Consider the following 17,469-nt stretch of genomic DNA (forward strand, 5'->3'; position numbering starts at 1 on the left):
GTGGAATGACTGCGCTCTGCGAATAAACAAAACCATGGTGATATATATCAATACAAACACAAACCCATAAACAAGAAAAATTGGGGCAGGGTTGCAAAAAGCGCATTTTTAGTGCTAAAACCACAGTTTTACAAAGGAAGTATAGGGGATTTTGAAAGTGATTATGTTGAAAGAAAGCTTTTCAAATTGTACGAGTCATTCACAATAAGTACCACACCAATGAAGCCAAAAATGTATTATAGGGGCACCCCAATCGATTTTCTGAGTCATTTGGTTTTGTCTTTTTCGAACATTGGCAACATTACAATTAGAATTTGAAGTTTTCTCTGTCCATAGACAAAAAGCCTTGATTCAAGGCGAATTTTTAAATTTAGTAACAATTTTGAAAGGAATTAATATATATTAGATATAATGATCTCCCTTGGCGGTTCCGATTTCATAAAAATAAATGTTACAAACTCAAAAACAGATCATGTTGCCTTCGATATCAAATTTGCTAAATCAATAACAGTTGGTGAATTAAAACAAAAGCTGCAGGTTATCACCGGTGGCAATGCCGGCACCATGCAAGTGGCTCTTTACAAAGGCGATGAGCTGGTGACGTCATTATCCGATGATTCTGTGATGCTGGGTGCATTACCTATTGAGTCCAGTATGCGTTTCCATGTAGTCGATGAATTCCTATATGAGGCCCAAGATGAGCAGGTTCAAAAATTCGAATTACCCGAGGATCAATACGATCAAAGGGACAATACAGTGCGGAGTTTCTTGAAAAGAAATCGTATGGGCAAATACAATGAAGAGGAACAGAAGAGAGAAGAAGAAAAACGATTGGAGAAGGAGGCATTGGAGAAGCAAAAGGCTGAATTGTGTACAGTGGGTTCACGCTGTCAAGTAACCGTGAAAGGTTGTCCAACACGCCGTGGAACGATAATGTATAATGGACCGTTAGAGGGAAAGACTGGTACATTTATTGGTGTTAAATACGATGAACCATTGGGCAAAAATGATGGATCCGTCCAAGGGAAACGTTACTTTACTTGTCCACCTAATTATGGTGGCTTTGTTCCCCCTCTAACTGTTGAAGTAGGTGATTTTCCAGAGGAAGATTTCAATTTGGATGATGAAATCTGAATATCAGCAAAGGTGCATTGCCATCACCTCTATTGGATTGTTTGTTTCTCCACGAAGAACATAAATCGTAATTTAGCTCACTACAAAGCTAAACGAAGCAAAAATAGAATTGAAAAATCACGCCACAATTCATATTAATATAATTAAAATATAAGCATAGCTGCGATGAAACTGTATTACCATTTTTTTCTTTGTTTATTGAAACCACACAATTTTGTTTTGATTTAAATTTAATTTGGCCTAGCAGATAAGTTATCATCAGTCTGTAATAATTTATTAATATTTTTATATAAAATGCACATTAATCGAAATAAAAATGTTTTAATGGAACGTTGTTCACACATATTTCTTCAAATATAGATTTATTTGGGTAAAGTGTATTCAAGCGATATTTTATTACACAAATTACCTTTGTATATAAAAGAATCCATTATACATATTTACAAAATTTGGGTGGCTATATGCAGACAATCTGCTCTTACAACTCTTCTGTTAAAACCCAGCTTTACTAACCCTTTTGCATTTTCCCTATCACTAAGGGATACGCTTCGAAATTATTTTTCCATTGAGACTTGGTTTTTACCCTCTACCAGTATCGTCGATAGTTTCGTACTCAGACATTGCAGTTTGGTACTCTTGATTACTTTGTGGGAGGGTGTTAAGAGCTATTACACCTCAATAACGTAGAAGTCATATAAATTAATTCTGGCGGATTTGATAAAGCATACTTTGATAGAGATTGACATGGTGGCTATGCCAGATTCTGGATTTATAAAAATCGTTTTTGCTCGGTTTTTCAAAGTCTTTAAATTTCTCGTCTAAGGCTATAACTAAATTGCAAAGTCAATTTATTACTACCCAATAAACACAAACGTTTGAAAAATACTAAAATTCAATAATTTTTCAAACATTTTTTCAAAGGATTAGGGTAATATTCAAGTTGAGAAATTGTTGAGAAAATCGCGTTCTCAACAAAAAACAGACATTACCCTCAACAGTAAAAATCAACACAATAGCAATAATTTCTCAATTGTAATCCTCAAATTGAAATGCATCGCTACTCAATAATTTCTCAAACAGTTTTCAATGTGAGAAAAATAAAAAATTAGCATTGTTGCGAATACTTTCAAACCACAATTTGTATGAAAGTCAATCCTAGTTCTAACTGAAAGTCAATACTAAATTTCTAGGGATTTTGTTAATTTTATTATTTTTTTCGTTAACAAATATAATAATCTTAAAAATAACATTAATAATATATAAAAATAATAATATAATACCAATCAAAATGTAATTATCTTATTAAACGTATTAATAAATAAAACTATGAATACAACTTTAAATATCTTAAACATTTTTACATGTATAATTCCATTTCCTCCATAATGTTGGTATCAAATAACTATTAATTAATATGCTGGCAATTTGAAATAATTACTATCGAGGAACTTGCTGGCTTGTGTGTTAGAATAGATTCCAGCAAGAGGAAATCACAAAATATCAAACTGATGACGGGATGTAAATTGATGTAATGCACATTTTCATCCAGAAGTTCTTGATATAGGAATTGTTGCACTTTGTTTTAATTGGTTGCACTTTGTAAGTTTTCTGAAAACTTTTCTTTGTTGTTTCCTTCATCGGTTTTTCATCGGCCAACATCTTTCAAGAATATACCATCCAATGATTTTAGTTTTCTGCAAAACAATCGAGTTTTGTGATTTCCATTATGTTTTCATTTCACTTTTTATTTTGGCTTACCAATTTGTATTTCTTCCAACTGACCACGTACTTCGTGATTTCCTCAAGAACGTTGGTGTTACAAAATTGTTATTAAAATACTGGCAATTTTCAGGAACTTGATGACCAGATAATTGGAATAAATTTCCAGCAATTTCAATTCACAAAATAACAAATTAAACCGATGATGCGATGTAAATTAAACTATCGATGTGATAAGTTTTTTTGGTTGCACTTTGATTTATGGAAACTTTCTCTTCTCGATAAGCCACTATCATTTTTCATCGGCCAGCCTCTTAATGTGTCCAAGAATCAGCATCCAAATATTTTAGTTGTCTGCAAAGAGATTTGAGTTAAGTGACTTCCTTAAAGTTTTCATTTCGTGTTTTAGTTTTACTTACCAATTATTATAAGCAATTTCAATTGATTATTAAAAAATTTCCACATTTTTGTATTTCTTCCACGAACTTTGTTGTTCAAAGTAGTATTGAAAACCATGTGGTTTTTTCATTGCATTTCAGGGTAGTGTTTTGTCAAAGTTTTCTCCAATTATCTTCAACACATTTTCGAAGTTTTCGTCAACATTTTGCCAAATTGGTTGTAATTCGCAAATAATTTGAAGATGTATTGAAGATGAGCTGTTTCAAGTCAAGTTGAATTTATGTTGAAAATTATATTTACCCTCAAACTGAAAAGGTGTTGCATTTGAAAAACGCTCATCCTGTGTTTATTGGGTATGGAACCAATCACATACATGAGCACAATATCACAAATAAAACATCAATGTGACTTTTATGCGCCAAGAAAGTAATATTGGCAGATTGGCCAAATGTGGCGGCTATATAGTGGAAATTGAGAAAAACAATCCAATCTAACCGATAACCCAGCTAGAATTTGGGTGATTGTTTTGACAAAAATCATCTAAATGAGTCATATTCGAGTACTTTAGGAGATCAAAAACTGCTATGTCAGTTACGTTATTATAATACGATACGAAAATGACTGGCTCTAATGGGCGTAAAATGAGTTCAAAAAAATAACAAAAATCTTACAAAATCCGTCTAGCAGAGACATCTTCGATTCGAAAAAGTCTCTAAAGTAATATAGAAGAAGATTCATAAATGATTTATAAAGAAGAGTCGCGGGTAGTCACGTTTTTCTCCCGACAAAGGAGTCTTTTATGTTCATAAAATGAGCTCATATTCTGCCTTTCTAATCACCAAGTAGACTCGAAAAAGAATCGAATGTGCTTAAAAACGACAAAAATGCTAGCTGGGTTACGACAGAAAGAATGTATGTAGGTGTTTCTTTTCGGAAAAATTGGTCAAAATTCTGTATTTTTTTTTTAATTCTAAATTGTGGAGTTTATAACTTTTAATCTAAAGCACATAGGTACGCAATTTTTTCTTCCTAAATTCCTAGAATTTTGTAGGGATTGCAGTTAATAAAAGAAAACATCGACCCAAAAACAGACCCTGTAGGTTCAAAATACTCAACCCACTTTGTTAAAATTTTGCAAAAAAAATAAATTGTGGGGTCCATATCTCGCAAACTATAAAATATATTCGGTTCATAATTGCGGATATGACAGCTAAAACAAAATTTGATACCCCCGATATGACCAACTTTCGACGACTACAGGTCAGATCGTGGACTCACTAGAGACTCACAAACTTGCAAACATAGAGGAAAACACCTCAGCTTTCACACAAAGACAAAATTATGTTGGAAGATATGGTCACGATTGGCCACCAAGTAATTTAACACATTGCGACCTCTACATTTGGAACCACTTTGCGATTTGCTTATTCAAACTTTCATAATAAGAATATAATTCTGTAGAAAATCGAACTATAAAAAATAGACAAGTATTCTAACAATGTCATCTTCGTGTCTCCGAAAAAATGTATTTAATATTATTTCTCAGAACTGTAAACAAAACACGTCCGCTTAGAACGAAACGCAAATTTATTGGAATTTGAGAGAGAGTAAAGTTTTAATATCAATAATGTGGCAAATAGAGAAAAGAAGTAGAATTCTATCTAATGCGCAGTAAAAACTCCTATACAAAAGTCTTGGAAAATATGTGACACATTATTAAAAACCATTTTATATGATTCATATGTAAACCTTGAGGAATATGGTGCTCGAAAAATACTTCACCTTTCTGACGCAATCGGTGTACCCTACAACGTAATATGGCCAGAGTATATTCATTTGATCTTATTGAAAATATTCCCACCAGAAATATTGGAAATATACCCCACCATTATTTGCCAATAGACTCAGGACACAATAGAATGAGCTATACCTAGCTGACCCTCCGCCTTCCCATCCATTCATTGTTTGCAATATACAGGTACAGGCATATGACAATAGGTTGAGTTCTGCCCGGATTTTGATTTTGCTCAATGAAGGGACCTCTTTTTGGCAGTCGTGTTTGATTGAAATTGAGACCACTTGGAGAAGCTTTGAACCACTCAGAAATGTCACCACACTCATAGAAAAAAGTCTGCTAAAAACAGCAGTCGATGTCTGCTGTTATATTTTCGTATTTCAAGGCCAAATGAACAACAATTTATAAAATTTTTAGGTTATAAACTTTTCCCCAAAGCATATTTAAGAACCAAAATTAGTTTTTGGTATGTTTTGCACTGTAATATACTTACAACCTCCTAAATACGATCAGCAAACATTTTGCTTGCTGTTATGCCTCAATTCGATAAAATTTCATATTTTTGGCCAAATACTATAAATATTCATAAAATATTGTGTTAATGTTAGAATAGCTCCAAAGTTGACATTTTTATTTGTTTTAGCTAAAATAAAACATGTTTTAATGTAATCGAGCTTAAAAAATAGCAGGAAATGTTTGCTATTTCAGCAAACAGTGACTGCTGTCCCTTTTTCAGCAGACTTTCTGCTGTTTTAGCAGACTTTTCTGCTGTCCCTACTAACAAATTTCTTTGGGTGCAGCATTACTTTGAGGAAATAAAAAATCGCTGAGAGTTTGACGTTCGTCCGAAATTGGAATCTAATCTATGGCCTTTATGTATGCACATAGAATGTCTGCTTATAATAGGAAATGCCGACTACTGTTAATTCTCAAAAGACAAATAAGTGTTAATTTTAATATTTGTTTCTCCCATATCAGCAAAAAAAAAAAAAACAAAAAGTTAGTTATTTCATCAACTTTTGTTTGCAATTAATATTAGTAATAATTAATTTAATTTAATTGTAAAAAAGTAAATAATGTATTAATGCTGGTGGCATATAGTCGGCTACTACTGACTATATGTCTTTCTTCTTCGTCTTTTGAATCATGTCTACGACGCATTATTAAATAGTAAAATTTGTAGAATGCAGGTTATCTATAGTAATCAATAAGTAATTTAATAATTTTTTATATCAGGTAGATTTCTTATATCAGGTACATCATAAATGCAAGAAACAAACAAGAATAACAATATACGTATTGTAAATTACAAAAACAATCTTCATTATTTAGATATTTGTAATGGAAAAGTAAATTTTACTGTCGATATCAAAATCATCAACTTTCAATTCGTTACACATACCCAACAATTTCACAAGAAATAAAGGCCTGGAACAAATATGGGAAATATTCGTAGCCGTATTTTAATCGATGTGAAAAAACTACGTCCCTTGTCATTCAGCTAAAAATAGAATCGGAGAGCCCTCATTGATAAGTGACAAGGTCATCACCTTTGGTATCACCATGGCCCATTATTTTAAATGAGCCTAAAATAATGGGCTGCCTCTATACCTAGCCTAAAATTATTGCGCAATTTTATTTCTTGGAGGACGAAAAGGATTTCCAAGCAATGTAATGCATCAATTATTAAAACCAGCCTTCCAAAAAAGATGTTTGGATCCCAAATTGTGATCCGGAAGTTACGCAAACTTGGATAATCTCCAATGAATTTTACATGAGTTTCTCATAGGACGGAAGTACTTCTTCTTTGGATCTTTTGCATTGCTTTAGAAGTTGTACCTTGGAAGTTCATTTAAATAAAGAAATTAAAAAAAAACATTTTTTTACCGATTTTACTTTTTGTACCCTTCACCATAGGATGGGGGGTATATAACTTTGTCATTCTGTTTGTAACACATCGAAATATTGTTCTAAGACCCCATAAAGGATATATATATATATATATATATATATATATATATATATATATATATATATATATATATATATATATATATATATATATATATATATATATATATATATATATATATATATATATATATATATATATATATATATATATATATATATATATATATATATATATATATATATATATATATATATATATATATATATATATATATATATATATATATATATATATATATATATATATATATATATATATATATATATATATATATATATATATATATATATATATATATATATATATATATATATATATATATTCTGAGTCATGGTGAAATTCTGAGTCGATCTAGCCCCGTCCGTTCGACCGTCCGAACGAAATAAGGATGGAGGTCGTATAGTATAGCAAATGGGTCATATCGGACCATTTTTTCGTATAGCCCCCATATAAACCGATCCCCGATGGTCTCTAACAACCATGCAAAAATTGAACTAAATTATAATCCACTTTTTGCAAAAAAAAAAAACAATGAACTAAAAGTAAAAAAATCATTGGCGCCAAATCATGGCTATATTTACCGTGTAGTAGTTCATTCTTAATATTATTGGGAATCGTACGAAAATTGTTTTCGGCTTTAGTTTACATTGAATTTATTTGTACGGCAATTGAATAATACGGCCAGCCTCACTTAGACTATTCAGTCCATTGTGATAATACAGTGGTGAACTTCTCTCTTATCATTTAGTGCTGCCCGATTCTATGTTTAGCTCAATGACAAGGGACCTCCTTTTTATAGCCGAATCCGAACGGCGTTCCACATTGCAGTGAAACCACATAGAGAAGCTTTGAAACACTCAGAAATGTCACCAGCATTACTGAGGTGGGATAATCCACCGCTGAAATTTTTTGGTGTTTGGTGTAAACTGGGTTTGAACCCAAGACCCTGTGTATGTAAGGCGGCATGCTTACCACTGCACCACGGTGGCTCGCATTGTATACCTACATTTAATTCATAAAATTTAATTCATAAAATTTCAAGAAAATATAATAAAATTTAATACCAACTAATTTTTGTAATAAAAATGTATGAATTTTTTTTCAGTGTACATACATCAACAGTAACAACAATAGCCCTGACATGCCATCAAACACAATAGATAAAAGAAATTAGGAAATTGGCTTGCGTCCTACCAATTTTCATAATTTTTTGTTTGTATTTTTTATGAAAAACTAAATTTTTTAATTAAACAATGTAAACTTATGAGCAATAAGTAAATTGGCTCGTTGTAATTCGCCTAATCCGCCTCTGAAAGGCTTTGAATGGCTTATATAAATTTAAATAGATAAAATATATTATATTTTCTAGTTTTTTCCAAGTTATTTCCTGACCTTAATTTCTTATTATTTGTTTTTTAATGTTTCGAAATTTTTGTTGCTTATATGCCTTTTCCCTTAATAAAATAAACGTATGTCTGTTTTATTTTATATGAGATGTTCTTATATCCGTTACCTATTGCAGCGCCGTTAATGGTATTAAGATCCCAGCTGCACATTTCATATCTTCTTCATACTATTTTTGTCATTGGGAATGATAAATAGCAAAATTTAAATAAAAAACATCGAAAGTATTTATTTGCTTTTAATTTTTGGAACTGAATAGGTTATTAATTTCGATATTAACATATAATTGAATTGAAATATAAGGGTCGCCTTATATAGGGCCTTATATAGCTATATATAATTATGAACCGATATGGACCAATTTTTGTGTGATTGGGTTTATCTGGGGGCTATATATAACTATAGACCGATATGGACCAAGTTTGGCATGATTGTTAGCGGCCATATACATTAGCGTAGCTAGACAATTTTCCTAGGGGAAAATAGCTAAAACTTTATAGACTGAACTTATAGGTTCAACTAATGTTTTATTTCATAAAATTGAATAAAGAAATAGACATCAAAATAACTCGACAATCAATTTATAATAAAGCAACTAAAAGTACCCTACGGGAAATTGGTGCAAATTGCCACTGACGGACCTATCACAGAACCGGTACCTGTGCTCCAGTTAGTTGCAATTTTCACATTTAGTGAAATAAAATTATCAGAATAACCTTTTGTTTTTTTTTTTTTTCATTTCGGGTTCGATTAGGAGCCAAAATTGAAAGAGATTTCTAAGAGTTTGTCCGAGACTGGTTCCTGAGAACCTGTTTATGGGTTGCTCCTGCTAAATTGTCCCAGGACGTGTCCTTTGGGATGAGTCCAAGACGAGTCCTAAAATGTAAGTTTACTCCGTCAATGACAAACCCATGTTAAAGAGGACGGTCCCTTCCATACGTTTTGATCAGAACTGGGACTGGTCCATACACACTAGGGACTAGTCCTGTACCAGTTCTGTGGTTGATCCATTTCCCGTAGGGTAGTTCCACACTTTTCCCAGCAAAAAATTGTGAGTTTTTCTAAAGGCACAACTTTAAAAGCACTTCCAAAAATGTCTTCACAAAGAAGTTAACTACTTTAACTACACAGGAAGTTTTTTACTTCATTTTTTTATATTTTAATGCGTAATTTTTTGTTTTCTTTTTTCAAATAGTTTAAAGAAAGAGTAAGAATAAATAAAATGGTACAAATTATGCCACAAAAATGCTAAATCCATTATAGAAAAATCGATAATATTTGAAAATATTCGAGGGAAAACGTTTCAAACAAGCGTTAGAATGCATTAAAAATCATAAAAAAGTATAAAAATTATTTATTTGGGAAAATATCACAAAATTTTTAATTCACATTCAAAACACTGAATTCGGATCACACCTTAAGAAGTGATGCAAATTCATTGCAACGGTTGTTGAAACGGTGGACATTCGTTCTATGACAAGTTCATATTACATTCATCGCTTCTCCGCCAATTTTGTACCACTTCCAGACCCAAAAAGAAAATTTTCACTTCTTTTTTTGGCGACGCTTTTTTGCAGCATTATTAAGATATCAATTTATGAAAGAATAGTTTTAATATCAATTACTGTTTTTTATTCAACTAAATCATAAGTTCAACCACAGCTTTATTTCATAAATATCAGACTTCTACCATAACCCAAGTAATTCGATTGTGCATGAAAGTCTTTAGTGGAACTTTGTGCGTTGTACGAGTATATACTTGTTTAATTTTATAAAAATGTAAAATCGTAAATAGGTTTTCAAATTCTGGGGGGGGGGGCTAAAATTTTTCTGGGGGAGGGGTCTAAGACCCCTCCCCAGAGGCCTTCCTACGCTTATGGCCATATAATAGCACAATGTACCAAATTTCAACCGAATCGGATAATTTTTGCTTCTCCGAGAGGCTCCGGAAATCAAATCTGGGGACCGGTTTATATGGGGGCTACATATAATTATGAACCGATATAAACTAATTTTTGTATGGTTATTAGTGTCCATATATTTACAAAAAATACAAACTTTCAACTGAATCGGATAAAATTTGCTCCTCAAAGAGGCTACGAAGGTGAAATCTGGGGATCGGTTTATATGGGGGCTATATATAATTATGAACCAATTTTGGCATGATTGTTAGAAACCATATACTAAAACCACGTGCCAAATTTCAACCGGATCGGATGAATTTTGCTCCTCCAAGAGGCTCCGGACGTCAAATCGGGATCGGTTTATATGGGGCTATATATAATTTTGGACAGATATGATCCAATTTTTGCATGGTTGTTAGAGACCATATACTAACACCACATACCAAATTTCAACCGGATCAGATAAATTTTGCTCCTCCAAGAGGCTAGGAGGTCAAATCTGGGGATCGGTTTATATGGGGGCTATATATAATTTTGAACAGATATGATCCAATTTTTGCATGGTTGTTAGAGACCATCGGGGATCGGTTTATATGGGGGCTATACGAAAAAATGGTCCGATATGACCCATTTGCTATACTATACGACCTCCATCCTTATTTCGTTCGGACGGTCGAACGGACGGGGCTAGATCGACTCAGAATTTCACCATGACTCAGAACATATATATATATATATATATATATATATATATATATATATATATATATATATATATATATATATATATATATATATATATATATATATATATATATATATATATATATATATTATATATATATATATATATATATATATATATATATATATATATATATATATATATATATATATATATATATATATATATATATATATATATATATATATATATATATATATATATATATATATATATATATATATATATATATATATATATATATATATATATATATATATATATATATTCTGAGTCATGGTGAAATTCTGAGTCGATCTAGCCCCGTCCGTTCGACCGTCCGAACGAAATAAGGATGGAGGTCGTATAGTATAGCAAATGGGTCATATCGGACCATTTTTTCGTATAGCCCCCATATAAACCGATCCCCGATGGTCTCTAACAACCATGCAAAAATTGGATCATATCTGTTCAAAATTATATATAGCCCCCATATAAACCGATCCCCAGATTTGACCTCCTAGCCTCTTGGAGGAGCAAAATTTATCTGATCCGGTTGAAATTTGGTATGTGGTGTTAGTATATGGTCTCTAACAACCATGCAAAAATTGGATCATATCTGTCCAAAATTATATATAGCCCCCATATAAACCGATCCCGATTTGACGTCCGGAGCCTCTTGGAGGAGCAAAATTCATCCGATCCGGTTGAAATTTGGCACGTGGTTTTAGTATATGGTTTCTAACAATCATGCCAAAATTGGTTCATAATTATATATAGCCCCCATATAAACCGATCCCCAGATTTGACCTTCGTAGCCTCTTTGAGGAGCAAATTTTATCCGATTCAGTTGAAAGTTTGTATTTTTTGTAAATATATGGACACTAATAACCATACAAAAATTAGTTTATATCGGTTCATAATTATATGTAGCCCCCATATAAACCGGTCCCCAGATTTGATTTCCGGAGCCTCTCGGAGAAGCAAAAATTATCCGATTCGGTTGAAATTTGGTACATTGTGCTATTATATGGCCATAAGCGTAGGAAGGCCTCTGGGGAGGGGTCTTAGACCCCTCCCCCAGAAAAATTTTAGCCCCCCCCCCCCAGAATTTGAAAACCTATTTACGATTTTACATTTTTATAAAATTAAACAAGTATATACTCGTACAACGCACAAAGTTCCACTAAAGACTTTCATGCACAATCGAATTACTTGGGTTATGGTAGAAGTCTGATATTTATGAAATAAAGCTGTGGTTGAACTTATGATTTAGTTGAATAAAAAACAGTAATTGATATTAAAACTATTCTTTCATAAATTGATATCTTAATAATGCTGCAAAAAAGCGTCGCCAAAAAAAGAAGTGAAAATTTTCTTTTTGGGTCTGGAAGTGGTACAAAATTGGCGGAGAAGCGATGAATGTAATATGAACTTGTCATAGAACGAATGTCCACCGTTTCAACAACCGTTGCAATGAATTTGCATCACTTCTTAAGGTGTGATCCGAATTCAGTGTTTTGAATGTGAATTAAAAATTTTGTGATATTTTCCCAAATAAATAATTTTTATACTTTTTTATGATTTTTAATGCATTCTAACGCTTGTTTGAAACGTTTTCCCTCGAATATTTTCAAATATTATCGATTTTTCTATAATGGATTTAGCATTTTTGTGGCATAATTTGTACCATTTTATTTATTCTTACTCTTTCTTTAAACTATTTGAAAAAAGAAAACAAAAAATTACGCATTAAAATATAAAAAAATGAAGTAAAAAACTTCCTGTGTAGTTAAAGTAGTTAACTTCTTTGTGAAGACATTTTTGGAAGTGCTTTTAAAGTTGTGCCTTTAGAAAAACTCACAATTTTTTGCTGGGAAAAGTGTGGAACTACCCTACGGGAAATGGATCAACCACAGAACTGGTACAGGACTAGTCCCTAGTGTGTATGGACCAGTCCCAGTTCTGATCAAAACGTATGGAAGGGACCGTCCTCTTTAACATGGGTTTGTCATTGACGGAGTAAACTTACATTTTAGGACTCGTCTTGGACTCATCCCAAAGGACACGTCCTGGGACAATTTAGCAGGAGCAACCCATAAACAGGTTCTCAGGAACCAGTCTCGGACAAACTCTTAGAAATCTCTTTCAATTTTGGCTCCTAATCGAACCCGAAATGAAAAAAAAAAAAACAAAAGGTTATTCTGATAATTTTATTTCACTAAATGTGAAAATTGCAACTAACTGGAGCACAGGTACCGGTTCTGTGATAGGTCCGTCAGTGGCAATTTGCACCAATTTCCCGTAGGGTACTTTTAGTTGCTTTATTATAAATTGATTGTCGAGTTATTTTGATGTCTATTTCTTTATTCAATTTTATGAAATAAAACATTAGTTGAACCTATAAGTTCAGTCTATAAAGTTTTAGCTATTTTCCCCTAGGAAAATTGTCTAGCTACGCTAATGTATATGGCCGCTAACAATCATGCCAAACTTGGTCCATATCGGTCTATAGTTATATATAGCCCCCAGATAAACCCAATCACACAAAAATTGGTCCATATCGGTTCATAATTATATATAGCTATATAAGGCCCTATATAAGGCGACCCTTATATTTCAATTCTGGCTCTCTAATTATATGTTAATATCGAAATTAATAGCCTATTCAGTTCCAAAAATTAAAAGCAAATAAATACTTTCGATGTTTTTTATTTAAATTTTGCTATTTATCATTCCCAATGACAAAAATAGTATGAAGAAGATATGAAATGTGCAGCTGGGATCTTAATACCATTAACGGCGCTGCAATAGGTAACGGATATAAGAACATCTCATATAAAATAAAACAGACATACGTTTATTTTATTAAGGGAAAAGGCATATAAGCAACAAAAATTTCGAAACATTAAAAAACAAATAATAAGAAATTAAGGTCAGGAAATAACTTGGAAAAAACTAGAAAATATAATATATTTTATCTATTTAAATTTATATAAGCCATTCAAAGCCTTTCAGAGGCGGATTAGGCGAATTACAACGAGCCAATTTACTTATTGCTCATAAGTTTACATTGTTTAATTAAAAAATTTAGTTTTTCATAAAAAATACAAACAAAAAATTATGAAAAATTGGTAGGACGCAAGCCAATTTCCTAATTTCTTTTATCTATTGTGTTTGATGGCATGTCAGGGCTATTGTTGTTACTGTTGATGTATGTACACTGAAAAAAAATTCATACATTTTTATTACAAAAATTAGTTGGTATTAAATTTTATTATATTTTCTTGAAATTTTATGAATTAAATTTTATGAATTAAATGTAGGTATACAATGCGAGCCACCGTGGTGCAGTGGTAAGCATGCCCGCCTTACATACACAGGGTCTTGGGTTCAAACCCAGTTTACACCAAACACCAAAAAAATTTCAGCGGTGGATTATCCCACCTCAGTAATGCTGGTGACATTTCTGAGTGTTTCAAAGCTTCTCTATGTGGTTTCACTGCAATGTGGAACGCCGTTCGGATTCGGCTATAAAAAGGAGGTCCCTTGTCATTGAGCTAAACATAGAATCGGGCAGCACTAAATGATAAGAGAGAAGTTCACCACTGTATTATCACAATGGACTGAATAGTCTAAGTGAGGCTGGCCGTATTATTCAATTGCCGTACAAATAAATTCAATGTAAACTAAAGCCGAAAACAATTTTCGTACGATTCCCAATAATATTAAGAATGAACTACTACACGGTAAATATAGCCATGATTTGGCGCCAATGATTTTTTTTTACTTTTAGTTCATTGTTTTTTTTTTGCGAAAAGTGGATTATAATTTAGTTCAATTTTCGCACATAAAACAGTTAAGTTTTTTTTTTCTGTGTACGGCAATATGAAAACCCTTAAATGCTAAGTAGTAGAAATTTTCTGCATTTTGTTTACATTCAGAAAAAAATAATTTTCCCCTTTTACATACGACACTTACGCAATGTTTTGGTTCTCGACCGGCATTTTGAGTGCTTGGGCGATGTGTGGAAAATACAAAAAGAAAGAAAGAAATGTGAGATAGGTCATTCGAGTACAACGTATCCGATGAAAGTTGTTTTCATATGCATTCGGTCCAATGATAGCGAACTATATATTAGTGATTGTACTGCATTTTCTTATGTAGGGAAGCATGAAATCTTTGTCATAGTCTTACCTCTTGAGGAAAGTGTTATGTGCGAGTCACATGTTAGTGTTAGTGTTTCTCAGCACAATAAGAGCACTTTTGTGTCGCAATTATAAATAGAGAATTGTTGATCATGTTAAAAGAAAGTGCGTCGTTTCAATTTCTTAAGTATGTACATGCATATTTAGCTATTGGAGGTCAAACACTTGGAGCCAAAATTAACACAAATAATCTACCACAGAGAATATTATTAAAAATTTAATAATTTCAAAATATTTTAAATTACACACAATAAAAAGTATTTAAATAAAAAAGGTCACAATGAAAAGGGCATTTTATAACCAATAAATTTAATTTGAATTAAATGGCAATTGAGAAATTCTACCTTAAATTAAAAATAATTTTGCTTATTTATTTCATTTCCATTTATTTAAGCAATTCAAAGCCTTTAGTTCAAAGAAATTGTTGGGTGCAGTAAAATTTTCCTTAAATAGTTCTTAATTTTCTAAAAAGAATACATTTAACCTTGCCCAAAAAAGTGAACCCATCATGAAAGAAATTGCCGGGTTATTTTAGAAAATTTTTGGCTTACTTTAATAAATTAGTAAAATTGCAACATGGTAAAAAAATCTAAATTAAAAATAATTAATTTTTTCTTTTATTTAAGAACATTTCATATTTTCAAGGAAAAAATTGGTGAAATGTCTTAAGAACTATCGAAATTTAAGATAGGCACAGTTAAGTGTGAACACAATTTATGTAAAATGGACTCATTTTAGAAAACTGAACTATTTTCACATTAGTAAAATGTGTAATTTTTTTATTTTAGTTTATGTTACTAAAGTAAGCAAAAAATAATTAATATACTGAACAAATTCTCATATTAGGCAAAATTTAATTAAAATAAAAAAAATTTGATTGTAAAACCCAATTAATTTTTTAATTAAAAACGTAAACATTTTTCAATTACTTTCGTAACTGGCTTTTTAGTTCTATTATTTGATTTTGATTGATTTAGATTGATTAAAAATTGTTTGTTTCAAATAAATTTTTAATTAAAAAAGTTTCCATCACTTTTTACTGACTTATTCCTCCAAGTTTGATTAAGAAGTTAATTGTATCAATTAAGTTTTTAATTAAAAATCATTGACTTAATTAACTTAATGTTACTATCTTGAATAAAAAGTTAATTGAATCAATTAATTTATTAAAAAAATTCAACTTCAATAAACTTTTTAATTGGAAATATTTTTTTCTGCGTATGGTCGCCTCTAGTGCAAAGTTTTGTTTTTTTTTTTCAGTTTTAGGCCCATGAATTTCATGTTTTAGGCCCATTGAATTTTACACTCATCTTTGGTTCATAACATCCATATAAACGTCGTATAGGCAAACATTTTCTACCAATCATATGACCAATTGATTTTTTCTATATATTTATTGCAGAGCCCATAGCGCAGCGGAAGGAAATTCACGCTACACTACATAATAATTTTTCCTATTTTATATATCGTTTATTTTAATGGTTACACTTCCTATATGCACACAAGTTGATACCTACGTATATTTACACTATATTCATTCCGAGCGAATATAAAAAGTAGCAGAGAAAATGGATTTTTTTAAGATGAATATGTATTGGTAATATTCATTTTAAATAGTATTACTTATTTAGTCCGGGTACACTCAAAGAAAACATAGAAATATTACTTTTCTTTTTTTTACCAGAAAAGGTTCAGTCAAAAAATTTGTTGTTGTTTTAGGATTAGCACCTATAGCAACACCTAAATGTTGTTCGTCCACATTAGATATTCTTAACAACACTTTAGTTGAAAATGTTATAAAAAACAAAGAATTTAATTCATCCAGTTTCATATACAATTACAGTATATATATAATAACAAGATGATGGTAAAGAATGAATTAAAAAAAATAATAATAAATAATTAATTAAAACAAAAAAACTAAATAAAATAAAATAATAGGTGTGAAAATTTTATGGATTTCTTTTTTATAAAAAAACCAAAAATTTAATTCATAGACTTTTTTAGTTTCACACACCCAGAGAAGGAATATGATAACCTCAAACATGTTTTAAGAGCAAAATGTTATTTTTGGGTGGTGACCATGTAACATGGTTTTCGCAACCATGTTATTTTCTCGGAAATCATGTATCTGATCTCGGCAAGCAGGTTATATTTGACGAGAAAATAACATTTTAGTGACAAACATGTTACATGGTCACCATACA

At 31.3% G+C, this 17,469-nt stretch overlaps 1 long non-coding RNA gene and 1 pseudogene across 1 annotated transcript; one reads left to right on the forward strand and one right to left on the reverse strand.

The window, feature by feature from the left end:
* Window positions 1-273: 273 nt before the first annotated feature.
* On the forward strand, window positions 274-1,479 carry LOC142226397 (tubulin-folding cofactor B pseudogene; annotated as a pseudogene).
* A 743-nt stretch (window positions 1,480-2,222) lies between these two features.
* LOC142226399 (uncharacterized) lies at window positions 2,223-3,603 on the reverse strand. The gene is made up of 3 exons (XR_012719677.1): window positions 3,273-3,603; window positions 2,893-3,207; window positions 2,223-2,828 (listed from the first exon to the last, which is right to left on the reverse strand). It is a non-coding gene; the product is annotated as an uncharacterized LOC142226399 (long non-coding RNA).
* Between the last annotated feature and the right edge of the window lie 13,866 nt (window positions 3,604-17,469).

This window comes from Haematobia irritans, chromosome 2 (genome assembly GCF_050003625.1).
Source record: "Haematobia irritans isolate KBUSLIRL chromosome 2, ASM5000362v1, whole genome shotgun sequence".
Taxonomy (NCBI): Eukaryota; Metazoa; Arthropoda; class Insecta; order Diptera; family Muscidae; genus Haematobia; species Haematobia irritans.